Source organism: Tasmannia lanceolata, unplaced genomic scaffold (assembly GCF_043159265.1).
Source record: "Tasmannia lanceolata isolate RefF3 unplaced genomic scaffold, GAP_Taslan_0.1 ptg000023l, whole genome shotgun sequence".
NCBI classification, from domain to species: Eukaryota; Viridiplantae; Streptophyta; class Magnoliopsida; order Canellales; family Winteraceae; genus Tasmannia; species Tasmannia lanceolata.
This window is the reverse complement of record NW_027518700.1, coordinates 29,509,477-29,521,703: the sequence shown is the minus strand read 5'-3', so window position 1 is coordinate 29,521,703 and position 12,227 is coordinate 29,509,477.

Genomic DNA, 12,227 nt, shown 5'->3' with positions numbered 1-12,227 from the left:
AAGCTCCATTGGTTTTTGCGTCCGGGTTGGTTTCGGACCAGGAGTGCGCTCACGGTCTTTGCGGAGACGAGCCGTGGCGAACCAAGCAGCGAGTACCCAAGTTTTAGCGAAGTGGGTTTCCAAGCAGTGAGTACCCTAGTTTTAGCGAACTGGGTTTCCAAGCAGCGAGTACCCTAGTTTTAGCGAACTGGGTTTCCGAGCAGCGAGTACCCGAGTTTTAGCGAACTGCGTTTCCAAGCAGTGAGTAACCGAGTTTTAGTGAACTAGGTTTCCAAGCAGCGTTGGTTTTTGCGTCCGGGCTGGTTCCGGACCAGGAGTGCGCTCTCGGTCTTTGCGGCAACGAGCCGTGGCTAAGCAAGCAGCGAGTACCCGAGTTTTAGCGAACTAAGCAGTGAGTACCCGAGTTTTAGCGAAGTGGGTTTACAAGCAGTGAGTACCCGAGTTTTAGTGAACTGGGTTTCCAAGCAGCGTTGGTTTTTCCGTCCGGGCTTGTTCCGGACCAGGCGTGCCGTCCCGGTCTTTGCGGAGACGAGCCGTGGCGAACCAAGCATCGAGTACCTGAGTTTTAGCGAACTGGGTTTCCAAGCAGTGAGTACCCGAGTTTTAGCGAACTGGGTTTCCAAGCAACGATTACCCTAGTTTTAGTGAACTGGGTTTCCAAGCAGTGTGTACCCGAGTTTTAGTGAACTGGGTTTACAAGCAGCGTTGGTTTTTTCGTCCGGGGTGGTTTTGGACCAGGAGTGCGCTCCCGGTCTTTGCGGAGACGAGCCGTGGCGAACCAAGCAGCGAGTACCCGAGTTTTAGCGAACTAAGCAGTGAGTACCCGAGTTTTAGCGAAGTGGGTTTCCAAGCAGTGAGTACCCGAGTTTTAGTGAACTGGGTTTCCAAGCAGCGTTGGTTTTTTCGTCGGGGTTGGTTTCGGACCAGGAGTGCGCTCCCGGTCTTTGCTGAGACGAGCCGTGGCGAACCAAGCAGCGAGTACCCGAGTTTTAGTGAACTGGGTTTCCAAGCAGTGTGTACCCGAGTTTTAGTGAACTGGGTTTACAAGCTGCGTTGGTTTTTTCGTCCGGGGTGGTTTCGGACAAGGAGTGCGCTCCCGGTCTTTGCGGAGACGAGCCGTGGCGAACCAAGCAGCGAGTACCCGAGTTTTAGCGAACTAAGCAGTGAGTACCCGAGTTTTAGCGAAGTGGGTTTCCAAGCAGTGAGTACCCGAGTTTTAGTGAACTGTGTTTCCAAGCAGCGTTGGTTTTTTCGTCCGGGTTGGTTTCAGACCAGGAGTGCGCTCCCGGTCTTTGCGGAGACGAGCCGTGGCGAACCAAGCAGCGAGTACCCAAGTTTTAGCGAAGTGGGTTTCCAAGCAGTGAGTACCCTAGTTTTAGTTAACCGGGTTTCCAAGCAGAGTTGGTTTTTGCGTTCGGGCTGGTTCCGGACCAGGCGTGCGCTCCCGGTATTTGCGGAGACGAGCCGTGGCGAACCAAGCAGCGAGTACCCGAGTTTTAGTGAACTGGGTTTCCAAGCAGTGTGTACCCGAGTTTTAGTGAACTGGGTTTACAAGCAGCGTTGGTTTTTTCGTCCGGGGTGGTTTCGGACCAGGAGTGCGCTCCCGGTCTTTGCGGAGACGAGCCGTGGCGAACCAAGCAGCGAGTACCCGAGTTTTAGCGAACTAAGCAGTGAGTACCCGAGTTTTAGCGAAGTGGGTTTCCAAGCAGTGAGTACCCGAGTTTTAGTGAACTGGGTTTCCAAGCAGCGTTGGTTTTTTCGTCGGGGTTGGTTTCGGACCAGGAGTGCGCTCCCGGTCTTTGCTGAGACGAGCCGTGGCGAACCAAGCAGTGAGTACCCGAGTTTTAGTGAACTGGGTTTCCAAGCAGTGTGTACCCGAGTTTTAGTGAACTGGGTTTACAAGCAGCGTTGGTTTTTTCGTCCGGGGTGGTTTCGGACCAGGAGTGCGCTCCCGGTCTTTGCGGAGACGAGCCGTGGCGAACCAAGCAGCGAGTACCCGAGTTTTAGCGAACTAAGCAGTGAGTACCCGAGTTTTAGCGAAGTGGGTTTCCAAGCAGTGAGTACCCGAGTTTTAGTGAACTGGGTTTCCAAGCAGCGTTGGTTTTTTCGTCGGGGTTGGTTTCGGACCAGGAGTGCGCTCCCGGTCTTTGCTGAGACGAGCCGTGGCAAACCAAGCAGCGAGTACCCAAGTTTTAGCGAAGTGGGTTTCCAAGCAGCGAGTACCCTAGTTTTAGCGAACTGGGTTTCCAAGCAGCGAGTACCCTAGTTTTAGCGAACTGGATTTCCGAGAAGCGAGTACCCGAGTTTTAGCGAACTGCGTTTCCAAGCAGTGAGTAACCGAGTTTTAGTGAACTAGGTTTCCAAGCAGCGTTGGATTTTGCGTCTGGGCTGGTTCCGGACCAGGAGTGCGCTCTCGGTCTTTGCGGCAACGAGCCGTGGCTAAGCAAGCAGCGAGTACCCGAGTTTTAGCGAACTAAGCAGTGAGTACCCGAGTTTTAGCGAAGTGGGTTTACAAGCAGTGAGTATCCGAGTTTTAGTGAACTGGGTTTCCAAGCAGCATTGGTTTTTCCGTCCGGGCTTGTTCCGGACCAGGCGTGCCGTCCCGGTCTTTGCGGAGACGAGCCGTGGCGAACCAAGCATCGAGTACCTGAGTTTTAGCGAACTAGGTTTCCAAGCAGTGAGTACCCGAGTTTTAGCGAACTGGGTTTCCAAGCAACGATTACCCTAGTTTTAGCGAACTGGGTTTCCGAGAAGCGAGTACTTGAGTTTTAGCGAACTGGGTTTCCAAGCAGTGAGTAACCGAGTTTTAGTGAACTTGGTTTCCAAGCAGCGTTGGTTTTTGCGTCCGGGCTGGTTCCGGACCAGGAGGGCGCTCCCGGTCTTTGCGGAGACGAGCCGTGGCGAACCAAATAGCGGGTACCCGAGTTTTAGCGAACTGGGTTTCCAAGCAGTGAGTACCCGAGTTTTAGTGAACTGGGTTTCCAAGCAGCGTTGGTTTTTTCCTCCGGGTTGGTTTCGGACCAGGAGTGCGCTCCCGGTCTTTGCGGAGACAAGCCGTGGCGAACCAAGCAGCGAGTACCCGAGTTTTAGTGAACTGGGTTTCCAAGCAGTGTGTACCCGAGTTTTAGTGAACTGGGTTTACAAGCAGCGTTGGTTTTTACGTCCGGGTTGGTTTCAGACCAGGAGTGCGCTCCCGGTCTTTGCGGAGACAAGCCGTGGCGAGCCAAGCAGCGAGTACCCAAGTTTTAGCGAAGTGGGTTTCCAAGCAGTGAGTACCCGAGTTTTAGTGAACTGGGTTTCCAAGCAGTGTTGGTTTTTACGTCCGGGTTGGTTTCGGACCAGGAGTGCGCTCCCGGTCTTTGCGGAGACGAGCCGTGGCGAGCCAAGCAGCGAGTACCCAAGTTTTAGCGAAGTGGGTTTCCAAGCAGTGAGTACCCTAGTTTTAGTGAACTGGGTTTCCAAGCAGAGTTGGTTTTTGCATTCGGGCTGGTTCCGGACCAGGCGTTCGCCCCCGGTCTTTGCTGAGACGAGCCGTGGCGAACTAAGCAGCGAGTACCCGAGTTTTAGAGAACTCGGTTTCCAAGCAGTGAGTACCCGAGTATTAGTGAACTGGGTTTCCAAGCTCCATTGGTTTTTGCGTCCGGGTTGGTTTCGGACCAGGAGTGCGCTCACGGTCTTTGCGGAGACGAGCCGTGGCGAACCAAGCAGCGAGTACCCAAGTTTTAGCGAAGTGGGTTTCCAAGCAGTGAGTACCCTAGTTTTAGCGAACTGGGTTTCCAAGCAGCGAGTACCCTAGTTTTAGCGAACTGGGTTTCCGAGCAGCGAGTACCCGAGTTTTAGCGAACTGCGTTTCCAAGCAGTGAGTAACCGAGTTTTAGTGAACTAGGTTTCCAAGCAGCGTTGGTTTTTGCGTCCGGGCTGGTTCCGGACCAGGAGTGCGCTCTCGGTCTTTGCGGCAACGAGCCGTGGCTAAGCAAGCAGCGAGTACCCGAGTTTTAGCGAACTAAGCAGTGAGTACCCGAGTTTTAGCGAAGTGGGTTTACAAGCAGTGAGTACCCGAGTTTTAGTGAACTGGGTTTCCAAGCAGCGTTGGTTTTTCCGTCCGGGCTTGTTCCGGACCAGGCGTGCCGTCCCGGTCTTTGCGGAGACGAGCCGTGGCGAACCAAGCATCGAGTACCTGAGTTTTAGCGAACTGGGTTTCCAAGCAGTGAGTACCCGAGTTTTAGCGAACTGGGTTTCCAAGCAACGATTACCCTAGTTTTAGTGAACTGGGTTTCCAAGCAGTGTGTACCCGAGTTTTAGTGAACTGGGTTTACAAGCAGCGTTGGTTTTTTCGTCCGGGGTGGTTTTGGACCAGGAGTGCGCTCCCGGTCTTTGCGGAGACGAGCCGTGGCGAACCAAGCAGCGAGTACCCGAGTTTTAGCGAACTAAGCAGTGAGTACCCGAGTTTTAGCGAAGTGGGTTTCCAAGCAGTGAGTACCCGAGTTTTAGTGAACTGGGTTTCCAAGCAGCGTTGGTTTTTTCGTCGGGGTTGGTTTCGGACCAGGAGTGCGCTCCCGGTCTTTGCTGAGACGAGCCGTGGCGAACCAAGCAGCGAGTACCCGAGTTTTAGTGAACTGGGTTTCCAAGCAGTGTGTACCCGAGTTTTAGTGAACTGGGTTTACAAGCTGCGTTGGTTTTTTCGTCCGGGGTGGTTTCGGACAAGGAGTGCGCTCCCGGTCTTTGCGGAGACGAGCCGTGGCGAACCAAGCAGCGAGTACCCGAGTTTTAGCGAACTAAGCAGTGAGTACCCGAGTTTTAGCGAAGTGGGTTTCCAAGCAGTGAGTACCCGAGTTTTAGTGAACTGGGTTTCCAAGCAGCGTTGGTTTTTTCGTCGGGGTTGGTTTCGGACCAGGAGTGCGCTCCCGGTCTTTGCTGAGACGAGCCGTGGCAAACCATGCAGCGAGTACCCAAGTTTTAGCGAAGTGGGTTTCCAAGCAGCGAGTACCCTAGTTTTAGCGAACTGGGTTTCCAAGCAGCGAGTACCCTAGTTTTAGCGAACTGGATTTCCGAGCAGCGAGTACCCGAGTTTTAGCGAACTGCGTTTCCAAGCAGTGAGTAACCGAGTTTTAGTGAACTAGGTTTCCAAGCAGCGTTGGTTTTTGCGTCCAGGCTGGTTCCGGACCAGGAGTGCGCTCTCGGTCTTTGCGGCAACGAGCCGTGGCTAAGCAAGCAGCGAGTACCCGAGTTTTAGCGAACTAAGCAGTGAGTACCCGAGTTTTAGCGAAGTGGGTTTACAAGCAGTGAGTACCCGAGTTTTAGTGAACTGGGTTTCCAAGCAGCGTTGGTTTTTCCGTCCGGGCTTGTTCCGGACCAGGCGTGCCGTCCCGGTCTTTGCGGAGACGAGCCGTGGCGAACCAAGCATCGAGTACCTGAGTTTTAGCGAACTGGGTTTCCAAGCAGTGAGTACCCGAGTTTTAGCGAACTGGGTTTCCAAGCAACGATTACCCTAGTTTTAGCGAACTGGGTTTCCGAGAAGCGAGTACTTGAGTTTTAGCGAACTGGGTTTCCAAGCAGTGAGTAACCGAGTTTTAGTGAACTTGGTTTCCAAGCAGCGTTGGTTTTTGCGTCCGGGCTGGTTCCGGACCAGGAGGGCGCTCCCGGTCTTTGCGGAGACGAGCCGTGGCGAACCAAATAGCGGGTACCCGAGTTTTAGCGAACTGGGTTTCCAAGCAGTGAGTACCCGAGTTTTAGTGAACTGGGTTTCCAAGCAGCGTTGGTTTTTTCCTCCGGGTTGGTTTCGGACCAGGAGTGCGCTCCCGGTCTTTGCGGAGACGAGCCGTGGCGAACCAAGCAGCGAGTACCCGAGTTTTAGTGAACTGGGTTTCCAAGTAGTGTGTACCCGAGTTTTAGTGAACTGGGTTTACAAGCAGCGTTGGTTTTTACGTCCGGGTTGGTTTCAGACCAGGAGTGCGCTCCCGGTCTTTGCGGAGACAAGCCGTGGCGAGCCAAGCAGCGAGTACCCAAGTTTTAGCGAAGTGGGTTTCCAAGCAGTGAGTACCCGAGTTTTAGTGAACTGGGTTTCCAAGCAGTGTTGGTTTTTACGTCCGGGTTGGTTTCGGACCAGGAGTGCGCTCCCGGTCTTTGCGGAGACGAGCCGTGGCGAGCCAAGCAGCGAGTACCCAAGTTTTAGCGAAGTGGGTTTCCAAGCAGTGAGTACCCTAGTTTTAGTGAACTGGGTTTCCAAGCAGAGTTGGTTTTTGCATTCGGGCTGGTTCCGGACCAGGCGTTCGCTCCCGGTCTTTGCGGAGACGAGCCGTGGCGAACTAAGCAGCGAGTACCCGAGTTTTAGGGAACTCGGTTTCCAAGCAGTGAGTACCCGAGTATTAGTGAACTGGGTTTCCAAGCTCCATTGGTTTTTGCGTCCGGGTTGGTTTCGGACCAGGAGTGCGCTCCTGGTCTTTGCGGAGACGAGCCGTGGCGAACCAAGCAGCGAGTACCCAAGTTTTAGCGAAGTGGGTTTCCAAGCAGTGAGTACCCTAGTTTTAGCGAACTGGGTTTCCAAGCAGCGAGTACCCTAGTTTTAGCGAACTGGGTTTCCGAGCAGCGAGTACCCGAGTTTTAGCGAACTGCGTTTCCAAGCAGTGAGTAACCGAGTTTTAGTGAACTAGGTTTCCAAGCAGCGTTGGTTTTTGCGTCCGGGCTGGTTCCGGACCAGGAGTGCGCTCTCGGTCTTTGCGGCAACGAGCCGTGGCTAAGCAAGCAGCGAGTACCCGAGTTTTAGCGAACTAAGCAGTGAGTACCCGAGTTTTAGCGAAGTGGGTTTACAAGCAGTGAGTACCCGAGTTTTAGTGAACTGGGTTTCCAAGCAGCGTTGGTTTTTCCGTCCGGGCTTGTTCCGGACCAGGCGTGCCGTCCCGGTCTTTGCGGAGACGAGCCGTGGCGAACCAAGCATCGAGTACCTGAGTTTTAGCGAACTGGGTTTCCAAGCAGTGAGTTCCCGAGTTTTAGCGAACTGGGTTTCCAAGCAACGATTACCCTAGTTTTAGCGAACTGGGTTTCCGAGAAGCGAGTACTTGAGTTTTAGCGAACTGGGTTTCCAAGCAGTGAATAACCGAGTTTTAGTGAACTGGGTTTCCAAGCAGCGTTGGTTTTTGCGTCCGGGCTGGTTCCGGACCAGGAGGGCGCTCCCGGTCTTTGCGGAGACGAGCCGTGGCGAACCAAATAGCGGGTACCCGAGTTTTAGCGAACTGGGTTTCCAAGCAGTGAGTACCCGAGTTTTAGTGAACTGGGTTTCCAAGCAGCGTTGGTTTTTTCGTCCGTGTTGGTTTCGGACCAGGAGTGCGCTCCCGGTCTTTGCGGAGACGAGCCGTGGCGAACTAAGCAGCGAGTACCCAAGTTTTAGCGAAGTGGGTTTCCAAGCAGTGAGTACCCTAGTTTTAGTTAACCGGGTTTCCAAGCAGAGTTGGTTTTTGCGTTCGGGCTGGTTCCGGACCAGGCGTGCGCTCCCGGTATTTGCGGAGACGAGCCGTGACGAACCAAGCAGCGAGTACCCGAGTTTTAGTGAACTGGGTTTCCAAGCAGTGTGTACCCGAGTTTTAGTGAACTGGGTTTACAAGCAGCGTTGGTTTTTTCGTCCGGGGTGGTTTCGGACCAGGAGTGCGCTCCCGGTCTTTGCGGAGACGAGCCGTGGCGAACCAAGCAGCGAGTACCCGAGTTTTAGCGAACTAAGCAGTGAGTACCCGAGTTTTAGCGAAGTGGGTTTCCAAGCAGTGAGTACCCGAGTTTTAGTGAACTGGGTTTCCAAGCAGCGTTGGTTTTTTCGTCGGGGTTGGTTTCGGACCAGGAGTGCGCTCCCGGTCTTTGCTGAGACGAGCCGTGGCGAACCAAGCAGCGAGTACCCGAGTTTTAGTGAACTGGGTTTCCAAGCAGTGTGTACCCGAGTTTTAGTGAACTGGGTTTACAAGCAGCGTTGGTTTTTTCGTCCGGGGTGGTTTCGGACCAGGAGTGCGCTCCCGGTCTTTGCGGAGACGAGCCGTGGCGAACCAAGCAGCGAGTACCCGAGTTTTAGCGAACTAAGCAGTGAGTACCCGAGTTTTAGCGAAGTGGGTTTCCAAGCAGTGAGTACCCGAGTTTTAGTGAACTGGGTTTCCAAGCAGCGTTGGTTTTTTCGTCGGGGTTGGTTTCGGACCAGGAGTGCGCTCCCGGTCTTTGCTGAGACGAGCCGTGGCAAACCAAGCAGCGAGTACCCAAGTTTTAGCGAAGTGGGTTTCCAAGCAGCGAGTACCCTAGTTTTAGCGAACTGGGTTTCCAAGCAGCGAGTACCCTAGTTTTAGCGAACTGGATTTCCGAGCAGCGAGTACCCGAGTTTTAGCGAACTGCGTTTCCAAGCAGTGAGTAACCGAGTTTTAGTGAACTAGGTTTCCAAGCAGCGTTGGTTTTTGCGTCCGGGCTGGTTCCGGACCAGGAGTGCGCTCCCGGTCTTTGCGGAGACGAGCCGTGGCTAACCAAGCAGCGAGTACCCGAGTTTTACCGAACTAAGCAGTGAGTACCCGAGTTTTAGCGAAGTGGGTTTCCAAGCAGTGAGTACCCGAGTTTTAGTGAACTGGGTTTCCAAGCAGCGTTGGTTTTTTCGTCGGGGTTGGTTTCGGACCAGGAGTGCGCTCCCGGTCTTTGCTGAGACGAGCCGTGGCAAACCAAGCAGCGAGTACCCAAGTTTTAGCGAAGTGGGTTTCCAAGCAGCGAGTACCCTAGTTTTAGCGAACTGGGTTTCCAAGCAGTGAGTAACCGAGTTTTAGTGAAGTGGGTTTCCAAGTAGCGTTGGTTTTTGCGTCCGGCCTGGTTCCGGTCTCTGCGGAGACGAGCCGTGGCGAACCAAGCAGTGTGTACCCTAGTTTTAACGAACTGGGTTTCCAAGTAGTGAGTACCCGAGTTTTAGTGAACTGGGTTTCAAAGCAGCGTTGGTTTTTACGTCCGGGCTGGTTCCAGACCGGAAGGGCGCTCCATGTTTGTGCGGAGACGAGCCGTGGCGGACCAAGCAGCGAGTACCCGAGTTTTAGCGAACTGGGTTTTCAAGCAGTGAGTACCCGAGTTTTAGTGAACTCGGTTTCCAAGCAGAGTTGGTTTTTGCGTTCGGGCTGATTCCGGACCAGGCGTGCGCTCCCAGTTTTTGCGGAGACGAGCCGTGGCGAACCAAGCAGCGAGTACCTGAGTTTTAGCGAACTGGGTTTCCAAGCAGTGAGTACCCGAGTTTTAGAGAACTGGGTTTCCAAGCAGCGTTGGTTTTTTCGTCCGGGTTGGTTTCGGACCAGGAGTGCGCTCCCGGTCTTTGCGGAGACGAGCCGTGGCGAACCAAGCAGCGACTACCCGAGTTTTAGCGGACTAAGCAGTGAGTACCCGAGTTTTAGCGAAGTGGGTTTCCAAGCAGTGAGTACCCGAGTTTTAGTGAACTAGGTTTCCAAGCAGCGTTGGTTTTTTCGTCCGGGTTGGTTTCGGACTAGGAGTGCGCTCCCAGTCTTTGATGAGACGAGCCGTGTCGAACCAAGCAGCGAGTACCCAAGTTTTAGCGAAGTGGGTTTCCAAGCAGTGAGTACCATAGTTTTAGTGAACTGGGTTTCCAAGCAGCGTTGGTTTTTCCGTCCGGGCTGGTTCCGGACCAGGCATGCCCTCCCGGTCTTTGCGAAGACGAGCCGTGGCGAACCTAGCAGCGAGTACCCGAGTTTTAGCGAAATGGGTTTCCAAGCAGTGAGAACCCGGTTTTAGTGAACTGGGTTTCCAAGCAGCGTTGGTTTTTACGTCCGCGCTAATTCCGGACCAGGAGTACGCTCCCGGTCTTTTCGGAGACTAGCCGTGGCAAACCAAGCAGCGAGTACCCGAGTTTTAGCGAACTGGTTTTCCAAGCAGTGAGTACCCGAGTTTTAGTGAACTGGGTTTCCAAGCATCGTTGGTTTTTGCGTCCGGGCTGGTTCCAGGCCAGGAGTGCCCTCCCGGTCTTTCGGAGACGAGCCGTGGCGAACCAAGCAGCGAGTACCCGAGTTTTAGCGAACTGGGTTTCCAAGCAGTGAGTACCCGAGTGTTAGCGAACTGGGTTTCCGAGCAATGAGTACCCTAGTTTTAGCGAACTGCGTTTCCGAGCAGCGAGTACCCGAGTTTTAGCGAACTGGGTTTCCAAGCAGTGAGTACCCGAATTTTAGCGAGTGGCGAACCAAGCAGTGAGTACCCGAGTTTTAGCGAAGTGGGTTTCCAAGCAGTGAGTACCCGAGTTTTAGTGAACTGGGTTTCCAAGCAGTGTTGGTTTTTACGTCCGGGTTGGTTTCGGACCATGAGTGCGCTCCCGGTCTTTGCGGAGACGAGCCGTGGTGAACCAAGCAGCGAGTACCCAAGTTTTAGCGAAGTGGGTTTCCAAGCAGTGAGTACCCTAGTTTTAGTGAACTGGGTTTCCAAGCAGAGTTGGTTTTTGCATTCGGGCTGGCTCCGGACCAGGCGTTCGCTCCCGGTGTTTGCGGAGACGAGCCGTGGCGAACTAAGCAGCGAGTACCCGACTTTTAGGGAACTCGGTTTCCAAGCAGTGAGTACCCGAGTTTTAGTGAACTGGGTTTCCAAGCACCATTGGTTTTTGCGTCCGGGTTGGTTTCGGACCAGGAGTGCGCTCCCGGTCTTTGCGGAGACGAGCCGTGGCGAACCAAGCAGCGAGTACCCAAGTTTTAGCGAAGTGGGTTTCCAAGCAGTGAGTACCCTAGTTTTAGCGAACTGGGTTTCCAAGCAGCGAGTACCCTAGTTTTAGCGAACTGGGTTTCCGAGCAGCGAGTACCCGAGTTTTAGCGAACTGCGTTTCCAAGCAGTGAGTAACCGAGTTTTAGTGAACTAGGTTTCCAAGCAGCGTTGGTTTTTGCGTCCGGGCTGGTTCCGGACCAGGAGTGCGCTCTCGGTCTTTGCGGCAACGAGCCGTGGCGAAGCAAGCAGCGAGTACCCGAGTTTTAGCGAACTAAGCAGTGAGTACCCGAGTTTTAGCGAAGTGGGTTTCCAAGCAGTGAGTACCCGAGTTTTAGTGAACTGGGTTTCCAAGCAGCGTTGGTTTTTCCGTCCGGGCTTGTTCCGGACCAGGCGTGCCGTCCCGGTCTTTGCGGAGACGAGCCGTGGCGAACCAAGCATCGAGTACCCGAGTTTTAGCGAACTGGGTTTCCAAGCAGTGAGTACCCGAGTTTTAGCGAACTGGGTTTCCAAGCAACGATTACTCTAGATTTAGCGAACTGGGTTTCCGAGAAGCGAGTACTTGAGTTTTAGTGAACTGGGTTTCCAAGCAGTGAGTAACCGAGTTTTAGTGAACTGGGTTTCCAAGCAGCGTTGGTTTTTGCGTCCGGGCTGGTTCCGGACCAGGAGCGCGCTCCCGGTCTTTGCGGAGACGTGCCGTGGCGAACCAAATAGCGGGTACCCGAGTTTTAGCGAACTGGGTTTCCAAGCAGTGAGTACCCGAGTTTTAGTGAACTAGGTTTCCAAGCAGCGTTGGTTTTTTCGTCCGGGTTGGTTTCAGACCAGGAGTGCGCTCCCGGTCTTTGCGGAGACGAGCCGTGGCGAACCAAGCAGCGAGTACCCAAGTTTTAGCGAAGTGGGTTTCCAAGCAGTGAGTACCCTAGTTTTAGTGAACCGGCTTTCCAAGCAGAGTTGGTTTTTGCGTTCGGGCTGGTTCCGGACCAGGCGTGCGCTCCCGGTATTTGCTGAGACGAGCGGTGGCGAACCAAGCAGCGAGTAACCGAGTTTTAGTGAACTGGGTTTCCAAGCAGTGTGTACCCGAGTTTTAGTGAATTGGGTTTACAAGCAGCGTTGGTTTTTTCGTCCGGGGTGGTTTCGGACCAGGAGTGCGCTCCCGGTCTTTGCGGAGATGAGCCGTGGCGAACCAAGCAGCGAGTACCCGAGTTTTAGCGAACTAAGCAGTGAGTACCCGAGTTTTAGCGAAGTGGGTTTCCAAGCAGTGAGTACCCGAGTTTTAGTGAACTGGGTTTCCAAGCAGCGTTGGTTTTTTCGTCGGGGTTGGTTTCGGACCAGGAGTGCGCTCCCGGTCTTTGCGGAGACGAGCCGTGGCGAACCAAGCAGCGACTACCCGAGTTTTAGCGGACTAAGCAGTGAGTACCCGAGTTTTAGCGAAGTGGGTTTCCAAGCAGTGAGTACCCGAGTTTTAGTGAACTAGGTTTCCAAGCAGCGTTGGTTTTTTCGTCCGGGTTGGTTTCGGACTAGGAGTGCGCTCCCGGTCT